General features: G+C 36.7%; 1 long non-coding RNA gene and 1 pseudogene across 1 annotated transcript; one reads left to right on the plus strand and one right to left on the minus strand.

The window, feature by feature from the left end:
- Positions 1–5900: 5900 nt before the first annotated feature.
- LOC146915650 (uncharacterized) lies at positions 5901–9082 on the plus strand. The gene is made up of 2 exons (XR_015013386.1): positions 5901–6384; positions 8801–9082. It is a non-coding gene; the product is annotated as an uncharacterized LOC146915650 (long non-coding RNA).
- A 142-nt stretch (positions 9083–9224) lies between these two features.
- On the minus strand, positions 9225–19321 carry LOC146915651 (uncharacterized; annotated as a pseudogene).
- Between the last annotated feature and the right edge of the window lie 739 nt (positions 19322–20060).

The raw sequence follows: 20060 nt of genomic DNA on the forward strand, positions 1-20060 counted from the left end.
GAGTTGTAACGCCCACTTCGATTATTTAAGTTGTCAAACTATTCCGCTGGGAAGTTTTAAATATTATGTTGTTGAACGTTTTGATGGATAAATTATTATTTATTCCATTTATGATTTTTAAGAAATGTGACATTCCATTTTATGATGAAAAACTCTGATTTTATTTATGGATATTTTACGTTGGGAAAACGGGGTGTTATAGATACCAAGGCTTACGAAGAGTTATTGAATGAAAATCCTCCCATGGAGAATTTGGGTGTGGAAGAATTAGTGAAAGAAGGACCAGCCCGTCTACCAAAAGAGGCACCAAAGGTAGAGCTTAAACCACTCACACCAAATTTGAGGTATAAATTCTTGGGCCCTAACTCAACTTACCCTGTTATTGTTAATGCAAGCTTAAATGAGGTAGAAATTGAAAAATTGATTTATGTCCTCAAGAAATACCCTAAGGCTATAGGTTATACCATTGATGACATTAAAGGAATAAACCCCTCATTGTGTACACATAGGATACTACTTGAGGAGGACTATAAGCCCTCCGTTGAACACCAAAGAAGGTTAAATCCTAACATGAAAGAAGTTGTGAAAAAAGAAGTCTTAAAACTCCTAGATGCAGGTGTTATTTATCCAATTTCTGATTCTAAATGGGTTAGCCCCGTCCTAGATGCAGGTGAAATTATTGAAAAAATGTTACCTCTTACCTCTTACGTTATACACCAGTACACAAAAGCCACGTCAGAAGTTCTCAGAGTAACTGCCAAGTTAGTGGGACTGGTGTTAATAAAAAGTAACTTTCAGCGTTTCCACTAACTCTGCTATTCAGGAGCACAAAACCCAGCTTCTGGACTTCAGATGCTGATGTCATCTTCAAAATCACATTTTCCTCAGAACCTCAATAAAGAGCTTCTGATGGACCATAGCTTCTGGACAGACTTCATGACCTAAATTCCTATTCATGAGCAAGAAATTCTAATCAGACACAAAGTGCATGTTCAAAATTTTGTTTATAAATTCAAATCTTTCCACAGTTAAAGGCTTAGTAAATATATCTGCCCATTGATGCTCAGTATCAATGAATTGTACATCTAAAATCCCTTTTTGAACATAGTCTCTAATAAAGTGGTGTTTGATTTCAATATGCTTGGCTCTTGAATGTATAATTGGATTCGTTGACAAACAAATAGCAGCAGTATTATCACCATAAATGGGAATACTGTAAGCATTAATCTGATAGTCTTCCAAATGATGTTTCATCTAAAGTAGTTGTGTACAACAGCTTGCAGCTGAGATGTATTATGCTTCTGTTGTAGACATAGCAATAGTTGCTTGTCTTTTGTTAGCCCAGGATATCAGATTATCACCCAAAAACTAGCAGTTGCCACTAGTTGACTTTCTTTCAATCCTATCACCAGCATAGTCAGCCTCACAAAATCCAACCAACTGATAATCTGAGGATTTCCTATAAAGGAGTCCAAGATTAGTTGTTCCTTTCAAATACCTGAAGGTTCTTTTAATAGCAGATAAATGAGATTCTATAGGATCTGATTGGAATCTTGCACACAAACATACACTGAATAAAATATATGGCCTAGATGTTGTGAGGTATAAAAAAGAACCAATCATACCTCTATAAAGCTTCTGGTATACTTTTGTTCCAGTATCTTCTTTGCTTAAGGTGCAGGTTGGATGCATTGGAGTGTTCATCACTTTACAATCTTCCATCTTGAACTTCTTCAGAAGCTCCTTAGTATACTTTGTTTGATGTTCATATACTTCATCTTTGCTTTGATTGATTTGAATTCCAAGGAAGAACTTCAATTCTCCCATCATGCTCATTTCAAATTCATCCTGCATTCACTTAGAAAATTCCCTGCAAAGAAATGCATTAGTAGAACCAAATATTATATCATCAACATATTTCTGCACAACAAGAATGTCTTTTGAAGAGTGTTGTGTCAACCTGACCTCTTTTAAAATCATTTTTGATTAATTACTTAGTCTATCACACCAAGCTCTGGAGCTTGTTTCAAGCCATATAGTGATTTCTTAAGTTTGTAAACATGGTCAGGATGCTTAAGATCCTCAAAACCAGGTGGTTGCTTGACAAACACTTCTTCTTCAATGACTCCATTAAGAAATGCACTCTTGACATCCATTTTATATAATATTATGCCATGATTTACTGCATATGATAGAAGTAACCTGATTGCTTCCAATCTTGCAACTGGAGCAAATGTTTTAGTATAATCAATGCCTTCTTGTTGACTGTAACCTTGTGCAACAAGTCTTGCTTTGTTTCTGACTACTTCACCTTGTTTATTTAACTTGTTTCTAAATACCCATTTTTTTTCCAATAATGTTCTTATGCTGAGGTTTGGGTACCAGATCCCACACATCATTTCTTTGAAACTGATTAAGCTCTTCCTGCATAGCTAGTATCCATCCATCATCTGAAAGTGCTTCATCAACTGTAGCAGGTTCAATCACTGATAACAGTCCTATCATTGACTCTTCTTGTATGAAGTATGATCTTGTTCTTCTAGGACTCTCTTTGTTTCCAATGATTTGATCCTTAGGATGTGAAGACTTGTACTTGAATGTGTTCTTGGATTGAGTAGCTTGGTGAGAGCCATCTTGAGCTTCATCAGAAGCAATTTCATCTTGTGCTTCTGGATTATCTTCAAATTCAGCTATCTGATCAGGTTCTAGAGTATCTTCAGGAACCTGTATCTCTGCAACACTTTCATCTTGCTCTGAAGTTTTACTTCCAGGCTCTTTGTCATCAAATTTAACGTGCATTGATTCTTCAACACAAAGTGTTTCTGAATTATACACTCTGTATGCCTTTGACCTTTCAGAGTAACCTAAAAAGATTCCTATTTGGGCCTTGACATCAAATTTCTTTAGGTAGAGCTTGTTATTTAGAATGTAACAAGTACATCCAAATTGATGAAAGTAAGAGATATTGGGTCTTCTTCTCTTAAAGAGTTCATATGCCGTTTTCTCCAAGATAGGTTTGATATAGATTCTATTTTGGACATAACATGTTGTATTCACTGCTTCTGCCCAAAAATGTTTAGCCAAATTGTTTTCATGAATCATGGTTCTAGCCATTTCTTGTAAAGTTCTATTCTTTCTCTCTACAACCCCATTTTGTTGTGGAGTTCTAGGAGAAGAGAATTCATGGACAATTTCAAGTTTTTCACAAAAATTTTCAAATGGCTCATTTTCAAATTCTCCACCATGATGACTTCTTACTTTTAAAATTTTCATTTCTTTTTCAGACTGTATTTGAGTGCAGAAGTTGTTGAATACATCATAAGCATTATCCTTACTTTTCAGGAATTTTATCCAAGTCCATCTGCTGTAATCATCAACAATAACTAATTCATATTTACTTCCATATAAGGATGCAGTGCTAACTTGTCCAAATAAATCAATATGAAGTAGTTCTAAGGGTCTGGAGGTTGAGACAATGTCTTTTGTTTTAAAATATGATTTCACAATTTTCCCTTTCTGGCATGCACCGCAAAGTGCATCTGAATGATAGTCAATGTTTGGTAGGCCTTTGACAAGTTGTAACTTACTAAGCTTAGAGATTGATCTCTAGTTAGCATGTCCCGACCTTCTATGCCACATCCATTTCTTATCATTCACTGAGAGAAGACAAATTACCTTCTGGTCAACCAGTTCAGAGAAATTAATTTTATGGACATTCTCCATCCTCTTTCCCTTGAATACTATGGACTTGTTATCTTTGTTGATTACTGTGCCGTTGGTCTTTTCAAACATCACATCATAACCATTGTCACAAAACTGACTGATACTCAAAAGGTTATGTTCAAGATCATCTACCAACCACACATTATTAATTGAGATAGAGGGGTTACCAATAGTTCCTGTACCAATGATCTTGCCAGACTGGTTGCCTCCAAACTTCACATTTCCTCCTTCTTTCATTGTGAGGGTGAGGAACATAGACTTCTCTCCTGTCATATGCCTTGAGCAACCGCTGTCTAGGTACCATGATTTATGCTTTTTCTTTGCTCTTAGATATATCTATTGCATTGGCAATTTCAGATTTAGGCACCCATTGTTTTATGGGTCCTTTCAGGTTAGTACTAGAAGTTTTACTCTTCACTTCTTGTACCTTGTGCTGTAAGTTTGGTAGCTTCTGGTTAATCATTACCTTAGGTTTAACAACCTTTGGTTTTGATTCCCCAGGAGCAGTAACTGCTTTGTTCTTCTGAAACTTAGACTTCAGGATCTTAGATTCAGGTTTCAACAAACTCTAAGGAACCGGTTCTGATCTCTTCAGAATCCTGATCTTTGAAGTTTTATAATCAGAGTTTATCATTGCCTTTGGCTTAGAGTTCTTTGGCTTTGAAGTAATCTTAGCCTTAGAGATGGAAGCTTCATGTAACACCCCGTTCTCCCAACAACGTAATATTAATTATAATAATCAGAGTAAAACATACAACGGAGTGTCACACTGCTTTTCAAAATTTCATAAATAGAAAATAACTATTTATTTTAACCAACATCTAAAATAACTTAAACTGCAGCGGAATAATTATTTTAGAAAAATATAATTCAACATCAATGTAATTCTTGGCACAAAGGTCTCAAGATAATAAACATTATTTTCAATAAGGATAAACTCCAACAACCAAGTCTTTTCAAAACATGATACATAAAAGAAATGAAGAAGACATTCGCGACGATCCCCATCCTAATATGTATCAGAGCCCTAGACACTTGAGTCAACCAACCTACAAGCCATCATTACCTGCAAGTTACTCATACGAAGGGCAACATTTTCAAGCAGAAAGGGTGAGAAACTCATTCAATAATAATAATATATAATCCATCAAGTTAATGAAACAACAACATATTACAGCAGGCATCATTAATAATGTATATAAACGTATACATATAGCAACAACATAATCATCATCAACAACACTGAACAACAACAACAACAATTTCATTATCATTAACGACACCCACAACTCGACAATCCGACAACGACAACAGCAACTCGACAATGCAACAACGACAACAACTAATGCATCATGCAGGTGGTACCAATCTACGCGCGTTGAATGCTAAGCATTCCAGGGCATTAGCCCCCAACAATTTGGATGGTTAAAGCATCTCAGGGCATAAGCCCCCAACAGGTGAATGATAAACATTCCAGGGCATAAGCCCCCAACAGGTGAATCATAAACATTCCAGGGCATAAGCCCCCAACAATTTATGAGTATGCAAATGAACTTAACTTGTGTATATCAACATACAACCCAACAACAGCTACGACAACAACATCAACGTACTTAATTAATTATGACATACTCTCCAACTTAGTCAAAATCTTACAAAACAACTCTTACGACAAAATTCATCAACATAGCACATATACATTAATCAATTACATTCATATCAAACAGAACATTCTTCAAGAGCAAGTCAAGTTCGACCGATATAACATAAGCCAATTACTCATAAAACACTTCAACTAAATCCCTAATACTTAAGTTTGAAGTTGGGAAACCAACCGTATGTTTTTGGACTAACTAGATATTAGTTATGCTAAGTTTTCTTAAAATTTTCTGAAGACCCACTTGGACTATTTTTATCATAACTCAAAATCTAGAAATTATTTACAAGTCAAACCAAGGCCATTAGAAAGCTAATTCAAGGCAGAAATGGGTGAAAAAGCACGAAAAATGAGAAAAAAAACGAAGTCCTGCCAGCACGCAAAAACAGTAGGTTGGCACGGCCCGTGCCAAATCACGCACGGCCTGTAACAGCCCGATTTTCGCTAGTTTTATTTTATTATTTATTTATGTGTGTTATGTGTGCTCTTATGTGATTATTTGCCTCTGTGTGTATTTTTGGTTGGGAATCGTAGAATTCGGTGTTAGAAGGGTATTTTAGTCATTTTGGACTTAGGGGCATTTTGGTCATTTTGAGGGCAGTGGCAATTTTGTAATTTTGCAGAAAGTTATTTTTTTTAGTGTTTAGTGGAAGTTATTATTTTACCTAGTTAGTAGAGAGGGTGTAGTAATTATTTTAATTACCGTTGAGTGACCGTTAGTGTTATATTTTACCGGTAAGTGAGTAGTAACATTTTTGAGGTTGAATTAGAAATGGGTTAGACCCATTAAGGTTTAAGAGATAAGCCCAATTGAGTAGAGCTAGTATATAAACTCTAGTTGTGGGTGAAACTAGGTTTTACAAACATTATTCATTTCATTTCATTTGGGAAGGGAAGAGATAGAGACTAGAGGCAACAACAACAACAAGGGTTAGAAGGCAAAGAGGGGATTCAACATCTAGGAGCAAAATTGAGGCTTGGGTTAAAGAATCTTGGTGTTAGAGGTAAGAGGGTTAGGTTTCAACCATAATTCACATCTTTTTCTCTTTACCCATTTTTGTAAAATTGTTGAATTGAACCTATTTGTTTTCAAATTCGTGTTCATGTTTTGATGCAATGTTTGAGTATGTAATTTGAATGATAATTGAGTTGTTAGTGATGAAATTACATGCTTAAGTGGTGGTTATATGTATACTTTGCATTTTTGCCCAAAAATGGTGATATGAGATGTTGTTGTGATGAATTGTTGGTAAATTCATGAGATATAGCTACTGTTGTTGCTGATATATGTTGTTGTTGATGATTAAAACATTGGGTAATCATAATTGGAGAGTTTGATATGACTTTGTGTTGTTTTTGGATATTTGATGAAAAATGGGTCAAATGATGATTTTTGTTTAGAGAATGTTTTGGGGAAAATTTTATATGGAATTGAGTGTCTTTTCATGTTTAGAAATGTTTAGACAAACTTTGGGATCAAAATTGGGCATTGGAGAGTCAAAATTGGGGTTTTGGGGTGAAAATGGCTCTTTTTCCCGAAACTACTGTCATAACTCGCAACCGTACTCGCAGTTGCGAGTTGAATGCTAGCAGGAGTGGCTTCCTGGAAGCTACTCGCAGTTGCGAGTAAAGTCACTCGCAGTTGCGAGTTGCACAGGACAGCAAACCCCTGTTTTGCATTCTTGCGCCTTTTCCCTCGTTTCAGTCGCGAACTGGTTTTTGGTATAAACATGAATATTGTAGAGGATATTTTTATCTTTCTAAGGGCGTTGGTTTGACTTGAATACGATTTTTGGTTTGCAAGTTATGGGGAAACTACTCTTGAAACGTTTTATTGAAAAATCCCGCGTAACTCGTTCCAAGTCGACCCAATCCTTGTGGAATGTTTTTAATCTTTGAAAACTTGATTGTTAAAAGTGCAACAGTGATGGTTAAGCTGTGTTGAGGTGAACTTACTCATTTTTGGGAAATTCTTTGAAAAATGATAATGGAGACGAACTTTGTGATTTTTATGAATTCGTCGGATTTGGCCGATGAAATGCTTACGTATCCTCTACTGCACACACATGTGGACTGTGAGAATACAAGACATAGGCTATCGAGTTGGTTTACTTGGTTTTGAATTAAATGTTCGATTAATTTTAATTTATGACTTGGAAAGACGAACTTGACTAAAGATGACTTTTGTGAATCAATTGATTGTGAATCCTTTATAGAGAGTTATTATATGTTATGTGAGGATGATTAGTGGTGTGTTTATGTGACAACTTCATGTTGTGTGATTTTTGGATGTTGTTGGTAATTGTATATATGATATGTGGTGAGGAATTGTTAATGATTGCATATATACAAGTATTGGTGATGGTGAAATGATTATTGTTGTGTGAACATATGCATTGTAGTTGGGTCATATGTTCATGCATTCATGACTGATGGTGGTGGATTTTATATCCAAGACTGATGGTGGCGGATTTTATATCCAATTGAGGTGAGTACGATGTTTTTGTTGCATCGAAGGTGACGACCTTGGGGTGTTTTGGTACCACATGCATCTAGAGAAGAGTCTAGAACATTGCATGCATTTGAATAATTGATGAGTTGTGTCATAATTGAATATATGACTTGGTGAATTTGTGTATTGGTGAAATTGGTGAATGTTGTGATGATGTGGATTGGTGTATATGTACATTGGTGAATTTGTGTATTGGTGAAATTTGGTGAATGTTGTGATGATGTGGATTGGTGTATATGTACATTGGTGAATTTTGTAGATGGTTGTGAATAATTGTATTATGCTCTAACTGCATGCCTTAATTGTTTGTGCTTATACACTTGGTTAATCAATTGATGATGGTTATTTTAATAATAATGATGAGGTGAGATTTGTATATGTATATATACATATATGATGTGGTGATGTTCTTTGATAATGATGATGGCTTGCTTATAACTTCGATATGATGAATTGTACTTGTTAAGATAAGCATGCTAGATGAGTAATGAAGTGAGTAATGTTTTCATTGATTGATGTTGATAAATGATGAGCTTTTGTTGATGACTTGATTAGAGGTTGAATATGCATTCTATGCTATGATATTAATGTGATAGCTTGAAATGTAAGTGATGGGGGATAATAATGATCATGTGATGCTAGTGTTCTAGGAGGGAGGGTTATGTATATGTGATACGTGTATGATACACTTGTTGATATGAACTTGGAATGATTGTATGGAATGGTTTGAATGGTATGAGAATCATGAATACTTGTGAATACATGTATGATTTGTTATTCTGTATTCTTGAATATATATTCTTTCATTTCCAATGTTCATGATAAATGTTTTTCGTGGATTATGATGATGTAATGCTAACCCTCAGTGGTCTGTGGTGGACCGCCTACCTTTCTGTATGGACGGGTAGACGGCGTGCAGGATGCTTAGTTGTTGCTTGTTGATGCCGAGGAGTGGAGTTCCTCTTTTTCATGCAAGTGTCTAGATTAGGGCTCTGATCTAGGATAGTCTTTGCATGATGTTTATTTGACTTGGTATTTCGGAGTTGTTGAGATATTCTGTTATTTGAGATTTGGAGATACATTTGTATTTAGTTTGGAGATCCAGAGATGTTTATGAATTATATGTTGTTCCGCTGCTATGTTGTGTAACATGATCTTTATGCATGTATGAATTGTGGTTTATTCGGAGACGTAGCATCTATTTCTAGAAAATTTCTGATGTATTCGCGCGTTTTACCGCTTAATAGAAATAGGGTGTTACACGGCCGAGCTCGACTGACAGCACAGGTTTCCGTTTTCTCGTTTCCGGTTTCACCATTTCGCGTGTAAAAATCAAACCGTTAAGCAGATTTCGGTACCATTTTCACCTATACACTCCTGACATTTCCCTCTATCATAATCTACAGAAAAATTCAAGTTTCCACCACTCAAAAAAACCGATTTCCCAAGCCTCACATAATCACTTGTCTGTAGAACATTCAGACACCGACGTTTCAATCGAAAATCCCAGTTTTCAATCCCTGGTTACCCAAAATGCGTTTCAACAGAAGTTTTCAGGTTCAATTGGGCAATATAGCAATCAAATAACATAGAAACATGCATCAACAACACAATTCATCATATTATAGCCATTAACCTAAAATTTTCTAACCCTAATACCAAAACACCACAATCATCGAAAATCAGAATTATACATATTATTAGTGAAAGGAATCCCACCCTTACCTTAATTCAGCAAATTCTACAACAAAAATGGTTGGATTCTCTCTTCCTAGCTCTTCTCCTAGCTTTCTCTTCCTTCTCTCAAAACTCAGTTTTTCTTGTTTATACGTGAAAATGTTTTGTCTGACTTTTCTCTCTTTTACCCAAAAGCTATAACCTCTCCTTTTCTCACTTAACTCCCACTAAACTCATATAATTACTACTTAATTCCCAATAACCAAAATAATAATATTTTACTCCTATTTTATTAAATAACAAAACAACATATATTTAAATAAAACACATCACACCAAGAGTCATATATTTCACATAAAATCATATATATATATATATATATATATAACAAATAAATTCATATAAAAATATTCACACATCTACTAGAAATAATTGAATAAAATTGGGGCATTACAACTCTCCCCAACTTAGAGAATTTCGTCCTCGAAATATTACCTCAAACAAACAAATCAGGATATGACTCCTGCATCTTACTCTCCAATTCCCAAGTTAAACATTCACCAGTTACTCTTTGCCTCAAACAAACAACCCTCACTAGAGGTATCTCTTTGTCTCTCAACGTCTTCACCTTGCGATCATCAATCCTCAAAGGTAAAATCTCCACCGTAAGGTTGTCTCTAACTTGCACATCATCTCTAGGAATAACATGTGAAGGATCCGCTACATACTTCTGAAGTTGCGACACATGAAACACATCATGCAAGTTTGAAAGATGTGGTGGCAAACCAACTCTATAAGCCACCGTGCCAATTCTCTCAAATATCTGATAAGGACTAATAAACTTTGGAGTCAACTTCTTGGACTTCAATGCACGACCCACACCGGTCATAGGAGTGACTCTCAAGAACACATGGTCACCCTCTTGAAACTCAAGGTTTTTTCTACGCTTGTCATGATAACTCTTCTGTCGACTCTGCGACGCTTTCATATGCTCTCTTATCATCTTGACCTTCTCCGTAGTCTGCTGAACTATTTCATGTCCCAACACAACACTTTCACCCGACTCAAACCAACATAAAGGAGTTCTACACCTTCGACCATATAAAGCTTCGAAAGGTGCCATACCAATACTCGAATGGTAACTATTGTTGTATGTGAACTCTATCAACGGTAGATGACTATCCCAAGCTCCACCTTGCTCAAGTACACACACCCTCAACAAATCTTATAATGATTGAATCGTTCTTTCCGACTGACCATTTGTTTGCGGATGATAAGCCGAACTCAACTTCAACTGAGAGCCCAAAGCTTCTTGCAGGCTCTTCCAAAATCTCGAAGTGAACCTCGGATCTCTATCTGACACAATACTCGACGGGACACCATGCAACTTCACAATATTATGAATATAAATCTCCGCCAACTGAGCTACTGAATAAGTGATATTAATCGGAATAAAATGTGCCGACTTCGGCAATCTATCGACAACAACCCAAATGGCATCATGCCCTCTTTGAGTATTTGGTAAACTAGTCACAAAGTCCATGGAGATGCTATCCCATTTCCATTCTGGCACATCTAAAGGTGTCAACAAACCAGCAGGCTTCTGATGTTCAACTTTCGATTTCTGACAAGTCAAACACGCATATACAAACCGCGCGACATCTCGCTTCAACCTGGACCACCAAAACAACTTCTTCAAGTCATGATACATCTTTGTAGCTCCCGGATGGATACTCAAGCTACTTACGTGACTTTCTTCTAAAATCAACTTTTTCAATTCATCGTTATCAGGGATACAAATCCTACCTCAGAATCTCAACACTCCTTGATCATCAACGTGAAAATCACCATCTGTAGCCTGATTACTAGCAGCCTTCAAGTCTACAATTTTCACATCAACTTCCTGTGCTTCTTTGATACTCTTCAAGAAATCAATATTAATCTTCAACATACCCAACTGCACACTCTGAGGTGCCAATTCACAAACAAGACTCAAGTCTCTAAACTGTTCCAGCAATTCAAATTCTTTTACCATCACAGCAGACATATGCAACGTCTTCCTGCACAAGGCATCTGCAACCACATTGGCCTTACCCGGATGATAATTCAAACTGAAATCATAATCCTTCAGCAACTTTAGCCACCTTGCCTGATATTCAACTCCTTTTGATCAAATAAATATTTCAGACTTTTATGATCACTAAACACTTCAAATCTGGAACCGTACAAATAATGTCTCCAAATTTTCAACACAAAAACCACAGCAGCCAACTCTAAATCATGTGTAGGATAGTTCTTCTCAAGTATTCTCAACTGTCTCGAAGCATAAGCCACTACCTTGCCATCTTGCATAAGCACACCACCTAAGCCCAACTTGGACGCATCACAATATACAACAAAAGGTTCATCTGGCTTTGGTAAAATCAAAATTGGAGCAGTCGTCAATCTTCGCTTCAACTCATTGAAATTACTCTCACACTGAGCATCCCACACAAACGCTTTACCTTTACAGGTCAACTGAGTCAATGGAAGTGCCAACTTCGAAAATCCTTCGATAAATCTTCTGTAATAACCAGCTAAACCAAGAAAACTTCTAATCTCTGTAACTGACTTAGGAGTCTCCCATTGTGATACCGCTTCAAGCTTCGACGGGTCAACTGCAATTCCACTACCAGATATAATATGGCCAAGAAAACTTATTTCACTTAACCAGAATTCGCATTTGGATAACTTAGCATACAGCTTCTTTTCTTTCAACACCTATAGCACAATCTTCAAATGTTCTGCATGCTCTTCTTCAGTCTTAGAATAAATCAAGATATCATCAATAAACACAACAACAAATTTATCCAGAAAAGCATGAAAAATTTGGTTCATATATTCCATGAACACACCAGGTGCATTAGTAACACCGAAAGGCATCACCTTATATTCATAGTGTCCATATCGCGTCCTAAACGCCGTCTTCTGCATATCTTCATCCTTCACCTTGATCTGATGGTAACCTGACCACAAATCGATTTTACTAAACACACGAGCACCCACTAACTGATCCATCAAGTCATCAATTCTCAGAAGTGGATGTCTATTCTTTATCGTCACTTTATTCAGCTGATGGTAATCTATGCACAATCTCATGCTTCCATCCTTCTTCTTTACCAACAATACCGGCGCTCCCCAAGGTGAGACATTCGGTCTTACAAAATTCTTATCAAGCAAGTCTTCTAACTGCTTCTTCAACTCTGCCAATTCTGAAGCGGACATACGGTAAGAAGCCATCGACACAGGCTTTGTACCCGGCACCAGATCAATTGAAAATTCAACCTCTCTCTCTGGTGGCACATCTGGAATCTCATCAGGAAAAACTTTAGGAAATTCATTCACAACGGGCAATCTATCAATTACCGACTGATTCTCCACAGACAAATATGCCATTAAAGAAAACATCAAGTTTCCGTCATGCTCTAACTGCTTCAGCTGCTTGGTAGATAAAAATTCTGCTACACCCTCTTCTTCAGCAGAAGAAAAGTACATTGTCTTTCTAAAACAATTAATAAGCACATGGTTGTATTCCAACCAGTTCATACCAAGAATCACATCCATACCCGTCAATGGCAAACATACAAGGTCAACTTCAAAATCCCTACCATACATGGATATAAGACAACTCCGACAAACAAGAGAAGTGGTTACTGAACCCTTAGCTGGAGTTTCAACAACTATTTCCCCAGGCATACTTGATATAACTAAACCCAACTTATTTGTACAATCAACAACAATGAAACAATGTGTAGCATCAGTATCAATAATAGCAATTAAAGTAGTACCATTAAAGAAACAAGTACCTCTGATAAGTCGGTCTTCATTATCCGTTTGTGTACCGGTCAATGCAAACACCTTTCCACTTGTCTGAGCCTTCTTAGGCTTCTTGCACTGAGAACTAAGGTGACCCTCTTCATCACAATTGAAGCAAACGATGTCACCACGCTTGCACTCAGATATTGTATGACCCTTCTTGCCACAACGGAAACACTTCTTCTCATCTCGTTGAGTACATGCATTACTCTTGTGGCCTTTCTCATCACACTTGTAGCAAACTATCTCAGCCTGAGCATCTCTTCCTTTGGGTCTTCTTTCCTCATGCATTCTCTGTTTTCCCTTGTCAGCAGGGGCACTGTAAGGCTTCGGACGACTCTGTTGTCCCTTACCTCTACGGTCACTCATCACTTTATTATGAGCTTTCGTATCCTCCTCATAAATCCTACAGCTGCTCACCAATTCAGAAAAGTTTCTCATCTTCTGATAACCAATGGCCCGCTTGATATCAACACGCAGACCATTCTCAAACTTAATGCATTTGGAAAACTCAGCATTATCAACGGTGTAATGTGGATAGAACTTAGCAAGCTCCAGTAAATTTGGAGCATATTCAGTCACCGACATATCTCCCTACTTCAATTCAAGGAACTCAATCTCCTTCTTACCTCGGACATCCTCCGGAAAATACCTGCCAAGGAATTCTCTCCTGAACACAGCCCACGTTACCTCAGCACCATCTTGCTCTAGGATAGGAAGCTCACCTACCCACCGGTCATCTGCCTCCTCAGCCAACATATGGGTACCGAAATGTACCTTCTAAGCCTCACTGCATTGCATAACTCGAAAAATTCTCTCAATCTCCTTTAGCCATTGCTGAGCTCCATCGGGGTCATACCTTCCTTTAAAGATTGGCGGATGATTCCTCAAAAATGTCTCTAGCAATCTTACACCATCATTAGCACCAACCCCAACATTATTCTGATGTTGCCCCATCACTTGGGCCATAGCTTGCAAAGCGGCTGCAAGGGCAGCATCGTTTCTTCCAGCCATTCTAAAATTCTACACAACAAAGCAAATCAGAACAACAAGGACAATACTAAATTGTCACACAACACTACTAGGCTCGACACGACTCTACTAATTGGCCGGACGGACCAACCTGCTCTGATACCAATTGTAACACCCCGTTCTCCCAACAACGTAATATTAATTATAATAATCAGAGTAAAACATAAAACGGAGTGTCACACTGCTTTTCAAAATTTCATAAATAGAAAATAACTATTTAGTTTAACCAACATCTAAAATAACTTAAACTGCAGCGGAATAATTCTTTTAGAAAAATATAAATCAACATCGATGTAATTCTTGGCACAAAGGTCTCAAGATAATAAACATTATTTTCAACAAGGATAAACTTCAACAACCAAGTCTTTTCAAAACATGATACATAAAAGAAATGAAGAAGACATTCGCGACGATCCCCATCCTAATATGTATCAGAGCCCTAGACACTTGAGCCAACCAACCTACAAGCCATCATTACCTGCAAGTTACCCATATGAAGGGCAACATTTTCAAGCAGAAGGGGTGAGAAACTCATTCAATAATAATAATATATAATCCATCAAGTTAATGAGACAACAACATATTACAGCAGGCATCATTAGTAATGTATATAAACATATACATATAGCAACAACATAATCATCATCAACAACACTGAACAACAACAACAACAACAATTTCGTTATCATTAACGACACCCACAACTCGACAATGCGACAACGACAACAGCAACTCGACAATGCAACAACGACAACAACTAATGCATCATGCAGGTGGTACCAATCTATGCGCGTTGAATGCTAAGCATTTCAGGGCATAAGCCCCCAAAAATTTGGATGGTTAAAGCATCCCAGGGCATAAGCCCCCAACAGGTGAATGATAAACATTCCAGGGCATAAGCCCCCAACAGGTGAATGATAAACATTCCAGGGCATAAGCCCTAAACAATTTATGAGTATGCAAATGGACTTAACTTGTGTATATCAACATACAACCCAACAACAGCTACGACAACAACATCAACGTACTTAATTACTTATGACATACTCTCCAACTTAGTCAAAATCTAACACAACAACTCTTACGACAGAATTCATCAACATAGCACATATACATTAATCAATTACATTCATATCAAACAAAACATTCTTCAAGAGCAAGTCAAGTTCGACCGATATAACATAAGCCAACTACTCATAAAACACTTCAACTAAATTCCTAATACTTAAGTTTGAAGTTGGGAAACCAACCGTAAGTTTTTGGACTAACTAGATATTAGTTATGCCAAGTTTTCTTAAAATTTTCTGAAGACCCACTTGGACTATTTTTATCATAACTCAAAATCTAGAAATTATTTACAAGTCAAACCAAGGCCATTAGAAAGCTAACCCAATTATCTACAACTTTCATGTTTACGTCAAAAGCCAATTCAAAGCAAAAATGGGTGAAAAAACACGAAAAATGAGAAAAAAATGAAGTCCTGCCAGCACGCGAAAACAATAGGTTGGCATGGCCCGTGCCAAATCACGCACGGCCGTGCTCGACTGATCGCACAGGTTTCCGTTTTCTCGTTTCCGGTTTCACCATTTCGCGTGTAAAAATCAAACCGTTAAGCGGATTTCAGTGCCATTTTCACCTATACGCTCCTGACATTTCCCTCTATCATAATTTACAGAAAAATTCAAGTTTCCACCACTCAAAAAAATCGATTTCCCAAGCCTCACATAATCACTTGTCTCTAGAACATTCAGACACCGATGTTTCAATCGAAAATCCCAGTTTTCAATCCCTGGTTACCCAAAATGTGTTTCAACAGAAGTTTTCAGGTTCAATTGGGCAATATAGCAATCAAATAACATAGAAACATGCATCAACAACACAATTCATCATATTATAGCCATTAACCTAAAACTTTCTAACCCTAATACCAAAACACCACTGATGACATGCTGACATTACGTAATTTTTAGGACTTATTGTGACATTTTGATAGAGTTCTCATGCAATTTATACTATTCTGGAGTGCAAAACGCTGAAATATTGAAGTCTGTTTGAAGCAAATCGCGCCACACCAATTTCAAGTGGTGCTGCGATTTTGGAAGCAAAAATTCATCTTCCCTGTTTTAATGAAATCGTGGCACGCCAATATATAGGCGCGGCGCGATTTTGACGGGTCAGGCCCATGACTTCTATAAATACTGCACTCAATCTGAAGAACAAGGGTTACGATTTTGGAGAGCAAAGTGCGATTTTGAGACATCGGAGACGGCTAGAAGGGCGATTTCTTCAACCTTTTACCAATTCATGTATGTTTTAATTATTTCATTGATTATGCTATTTGTAAACTCGATTATGAGTAGCTAAATCTCTTTGAGATTTGATCCGAGATGAATCTTTGTAACCCTAATTGACACATGTTGCTGTGAAACTCTATTTTGTTTATGAATTCAATTCTAGTTTATTCAATTCAATTGTTCTTAATGCTTTTTATATCTTGATCACATATAACTTGATTTTGTGAGAACGAATGACCACTGACCATGGCTTTCGACTTAGACCTAATTGAATTGTTCTAATAAACAGGGTTAGTCTAGGAATAGATAATCGTTTGTTAGTGATAATAGGTTAACGTTCGGTAAAACCTTCAAGAATTATTAGACCACCTAAGGAATTAGGGGCTGTAGTTTAAGAAGAGGGTCCTAACTCAAGGGATTGATTAGGGCTACTTTGTTAATCATCGTAAATTAGAAGAGGATTCATAACAAATAGGTGCAGTAGACCAATTAGAGGAACTTAGAGGATTCGAAGGATCTGATCTCATCTCTCTCCATATTTTCTTAATCAAATCTTTATTTTCATTTATTTGATTTCATAAAATCAAACCAAATCTACTGCCTAGTGGCAAAACAAAATAAACTTTTATACATCCTATTTTTATAACGCAATTGAATTATTGAAGTTAAAAACAGTCCTCGTGGGATCGATATTTTTACTACTTCGATAGTATTTGGTGCACTTGCCAAACGTCTATCAACCACAATCATCGAAAATCAGAATTATACATATTATTAGTGAAAGGAATCCCACCCTTACCTTAATTCAGCAAATTCTATAGCAAAAATGGTTGGATTCTCTCTTCCTAGCTCTTCTCCCAGCTTTCTCTTCCTTCTCTCAAAACTCAGTTTTTCTTGTTTATACGTGAAAATGTTTTGTCTGACTTTTCTCTCTTTTACCCAAAAGCTATAACCTCTCCTTTTCTCACTTAACTCCCACTAAACTCACATAATTACTACTTAATTCCCATTAACCAAAATAATAATATTTTACTCCTATTTTATTAAATAACAAAACAACATATATTTAAGTAAAACACATCACACCAAGAGTCATATATTTCACATAAAATCATATATATATATATATATAACAAATAAAGTCATATAAAAATATTCACACATCTACAAGAAATAATTGAATAAAAATGGGGCATTACACTTCAGGTTTTGACTGAACCACAGTTTCAAACTTAGCACCTTTAGGTACAAAGAAGGTGTTCAATTATTCCTTGATGCATTCACAACATTCTTTGAGACTGATTTCATTAGGTTTCCCTCCTGAAAATCCAATCCCTTCGCCATTGTTTCTGTAAATGCTGTAAATCATTGAAGCAACTTTGCTTCTGTCAATACCAGATATAATAAAATCCTCGGGCAATTTCATGTTTGCTTAAAGACTTTCCATTACATTTTTCCTGTAGCTTCTGACAAAGATACTTGAGCTTCTCTTCATAAGTTTTACAAATGAAGTCAAAGCCTTTAAGTCCTTCTTCAGAAGCTTTCAGATCCAATAGAGTTGATTCTTATTGTTTCATTAAATCAACATATTTTTCTTTTAAATCTTTCAACTCATTGGTTCTCAGTTCAAAATGTGTAAGAAGTTCTTTAAGAGACTCAATAAGTTCTTCTCTGGGAATTTTGGAATATACCTCATTTTCATCTTCAGAGTCTGAATCAGGTTCTGCTTCTGAAGTCACAATAGCCACTAACCCCATAGCTATATTTTCTTCATCTTCAGCTTCTTCCTTTTCAGACCCAGATTCACTAACCAAATCTTCCCATGTTGCCATTAAACTCTTCTTAATCTGCAATAAATTTACTCTTCTTAGCAGGTTCATTAAGACTTATCTTATGAACCTTAAGAGAGTTGACAATATCTTCAACACTTAAAGTGTTTAAATCTTTAGCTTCCTCAATAGCAGTAACCTAAGGTCTCCATCTAGCAGGAAAGCTTCTCAGTATCTTGCTAACATGATTAGAAGCAACATAACTCTTCTTCAGTATTTGTAGTCCAGAGACTAGGGTTTGAAACCTTGAGTACATCTCCTCAATAGTTTCATCATCCTTCATTTTGAACAACTCATACTGATGAACCAGCATAAGAGCTTTTTCTTATTTGACCTTCTTGCTGCCTTCATAGTTTGCACAAAGAGAAGCAAACATTGCCTTAGGAGTGGATTTGTCACTCGTCTTCATATACTCTGCTTTAGGTATAGCAGTGACAAGTGCTCCTCTGATAATATGATGCTTCTTGTAAACTTTCTTCTGAGTAGGAGTATGTTTCTTTCTATCAACAGCAGCTCCTTCTTCATCAAGGACCAAGTCACCAACACCATCTTCAAGTATGTCCCATAGTTCTTCATCTAAACCCATGACATAGCTGTAGAAGTTGGTTTTCCACCAAGAAAATTCTTCATGATCTCCATTGAATTTAGGAACTTTTCCAGAGTTAGATTTCTTATTGTCACCATAATCATATGGAACAACATTGTTGTTCCCAGATCCAGAACTGGATGAATCACCAGACATGTTTTTCGCAGATCTTTTTCTGTTACACTATTAAGTGTTATGACAACAGACCAAGGCTCTAGATACCAATTGAATGTGAGAAAAACACAAGAAGGTGAGTTGAATTGTGCTAGCTTTTTCTTCATTTTCTCCTAAGCTGAAAACACTTGGTCAGAAGCAGATAGAGTACTGCTTCTGAAGTGATGTTCAGAACTAACTTGCAGCGGATAAAACAGAGATAGAAAGAAGAAGGACACAAAGCAATTATACATGTTCCTTCCACAAACCGGAAGTAGTCTTGTCCCCCTTGCACTTCCAAGGAGAGTTCACTATAATGTAATATCTGATTACGACTGCTCACTGCTAAACTTAGCAAGAGACTTCAAATGCTCAAGCACAACTGCAAGAGACATCCTATGCTCCTGAACACAATCAAGAGACTTCTATTGCTCAAGCACAACTGCAAGCGACTTTTAATCAATCAAAATTACAAAGGAACATCGTTGCAGGCAGAGCTGTTTTTCTTGTCATGTAGCAGAGACACTACAGAGTAGTGGAGGTAGTGGCTGTACACTTCGTACAATTGTACTTTGTCAACTCTTTTTGAAGAATAAGTATCCAATGTCTTCAAATCCTTTCAAAATGATCGTTGCTTCACACTTGCTGTCTTCTGCAATGCTTAGACGAGTTTAAATTCATTGAACAACCTTTGAAGCTTTAAGTCTTGCGTCTCCTGATGAACTTTAGCTTCTGGTGATGA

The sequence above is a fragment of the Medicago sativa genome, chromosome 6 (assembly GCF_051527215.1).
Source record: "Medicago sativa cultivar Bolivia chromosome 6, Bolivia_mono, whole genome shotgun sequence".
NCBI classification, from domain to species: domain Eukaryota; kingdom Viridiplantae; phylum Streptophyta; class Magnoliopsida; order Fabales; family Fabaceae; genus Medicago; species Medicago sativa.